We start from the raw sequence: 2777 nt of genomic DNA, 5'->3' as shown, positions 1-2777 counted from the left end.
AGTGTGCACCTAAATATTTAAATATCACCCATAGCACGTGAAAACCAGAAGCTGAAAGAAAATCCATAAATGCCATTTGTCAACACACTCTCTTGTATAGTCTTCTGTACAGACCTGCAATGCATACAGCACATTTCATAATTATGTTTCATTTGTTCTACTCCAGTCTGTGTTTCTACTGCAATCCCTAATAAAAGATCAATACATTTTGTTTAATAATTTAGATTATCTTGTATTAGCATTAAAAATAAGGATTAATTTAAATCAGTTCTGCATTAAATAATGATTCACTTTTTGATTACCAGCCTCTACTTCTGTTATTTCAATATTCACAGTAAAAATAAACTATTGCCAGTAAGCAGTTTAGTTTCCGATAAGAACGGCAGTGCTCGGAGTCAGATGTGAAGAATGGAGTCACTGTAATATTAGTGAGACACTACACAGAGCTTCAAAGAGCCCTTGTGAGGAAGCAATCGAGCAGGGAAATGCCATCTGGTCATCCAGCTCTTTTTTGAATGACAGTGAAACAAAGGGCAGATTTTCACCCACAATATCAGCTCACCTTCTTGTCTCTCAGTGCTGGAGGCAGCAGGGCCCTTGAACGCTCCGCAATTTTCTGAGAGAAAAGCAAATAAAGAGACAGGGTCAAGAAGAGTGTTTTTTTTCCCACTTTTAAAGAGGTCAGACATTGTTTATTTGCATGTAAATGTGTGTGTAGCAATTAAGATATGAACAACTTAGTGTCAATGGGGCACCTCTATCTATGAATTTGTCATAAATAAACATTCATTGACCATGCAAATGCACTTATGAAATAAATAAATAATATTTCATGAGGAATTACCTTCTGCAGATCCCCGTAGCGCTGCACAGACTCTGAGAGTTCAGTCTTTAGTCTAGTCAGGTGCAGACGGTCTTGCTGTGCAACAAAAACAAGATTAGCCTTAATTAGCCCAAATGTTGTTTCATCCTCTGTTTATTCTTCAAAACGACAGGGAATGAGGATGGAAAGGGAGCATAACATACCCGTGAAGAGCTGCTGATTATATCAGAGAGCTGTTTGATGAGTTGGCTGGTGCTGGTGATCACTTTGTTGGTTTGTTGCTGCATGGAGTGTCTGGGGAAAAGATTGGAAGGAATACAGGGTGAGATAAGTGTGAAAAAGAGAGAAAAAGCAAGAAAAATATCAAATTAAATGAGACACGAAAATATTTTAATAGAAAAGTGCAGGTTCAGGTTATTTATTTGACCTATAAGTAGATTTGGTTTGCAGATAAAAAGAAGGAAGAAGCTTATTATAGAGCTGGATAACTGCTGTAACAGTCTGCTACGTTTAACTTTGGCTTACCAATCAATCTGCTGGACCTCTTTATGATCTGAGTGACAGAGTTTCTGCTCTTTAAAGGCAGGTTACCAAACCATAACATTAAAGAAAAAGACAGAATTTACTATAAAAGCACGATAAAACATGATCATCATGGTTTTGTCGATGTTAAAATAGGACAGTTTCCTAAGTCAATACCAACGCTGGCGATCCGTTTGGCAAACGGCTTCACAATTTGCTTCAAAGCTCAATTCAGAGTCAATCATTGTAAGATTGCACAAGTTCCACTGTCTGGTTCTTTATGGACAATATTGATGGAGTTATTTGTTTTGCATTGTAATTTTCTGCTACTGTGATAGCCTTTTTAAACAGCATAACATTGACATTTCAAAAATAGTTTCACAAATGTTCCTTCTGATGCTAGATTATTGTTACCTATTGAAGAAATGTGGAAAATTGTCCTTTGAAACATTTGAATTTATCCCAGCTTTTCACCCCTCAGTGGTCATCGTTTAAAACTAACGGTCCACCTATATAACCCCAGGACAAGTTATTGTTTCCAATTTTCAACCCAAACTTTTTCTTTCCTTAACAAATTAGTTTTTATACCTTAAACACCAGCAACACAATAAATGAGCACAAAGCAAACTGGTGCAGAGATGTGGAAAGAGGAGACTTATGATAGGGCCTGATACAGTTGTATTAATGTTATAACATGGTTGGAACAATGGAGTAATATGCGTGCAACATGGGTATAATTACAGTGTAATATGGCTTGAATTTAGAAAATAGCAAAAAAAAAATCTAAATATTTAAAACTGAATGCCCATTTAAGGGTTGATTCTTAGCATGGGGAAAGACGATTATTTTATGGTTAAGGTTATTTTTCATCAGTCAAATCTGGCAACATGATCTTTGTAACAGGGACTGTGAAGCTGACGTTGAGCGGCCCGCAAGCAAGGAGGCAGAACGTCCAAAATACAACCTGGTGTCTGCATTTATTACTCACGGGTACATGACACAGCCTCAATCTTGCTGTTCAAGTGAGCACAGTCACCAGCCACAAGGATCTCACACACCAAGCAAAACAGGAAACACAGAGCCTAAATGCCCACACTGATGGCGCATTTACACTGCAGGCCTTGCTCGGCCTCGCTCGGTTTGGTTAGGCCTTATTAGGCCCGGCTCACTTTAATGCTGCGCTCACATTACAGTTTAGGAACTGGGGTAGTTACTATAGTAACGCAGTGTAGGCGGGGCGATCGGCTTTTTGGCGGGCGGAGCGACGCTGCATACAACTGCCGTGACGTCATCTTCAATGCGACACAACTCACAAAACACACAACAACAATGGAGGATGTGGAAGCCATCGTGTCCTTGCTTCTTGGTATGTGGTTTTTTCTTCTTAGGTTCACTGTTTTCAAAAATGCTGCAAGGTTCACTGTTTTCAAAA

At 38.7% G+C, this 2777-nt stretch overlaps 1 long non-coding RNA gene across 1 annotated transcript; it reads right to left on the bottom strand.

Moving 5' to 3' along the window:
- Positions 1 to 555: 555 nt before the first annotated feature.
- Positions 556 to 1117, bottom strand: LOC104944480 (uncharacterized). The gene is made up of 3 exons (XR_798228.1): positions 1027 to 1117; positions 845 to 919; positions 556 to 616 (listed from the first exon to the last, which is right to left on the bottom strand). It is a non-coding gene; the product is annotated as an uncharacterized lncRNA (long non-coding RNA).
- Positions 1118 to 2777: the final 1660 nt, after the last annotated feature.

The sequence above is a fragment of the Notothenia coriiceps genome, unplaced genomic scaffold (assembly GCF_000735185.1).
Source record: "Notothenia coriiceps isolate Sejong01 unplaced genomic scaffold, NC01 NC01_scaffold00008178, whole genome shotgun sequence".
NCBI lineage: Eukaryota > Metazoa > Chordata > Actinopteri > Perciformes > Nototheniidae > Notothenia > Notothenia coriiceps.
The sequence above is the reverse complement of the archived record's forward strand: the minus strand, read 5'-3'. Positions and strand labels throughout refer to the sequence as shown.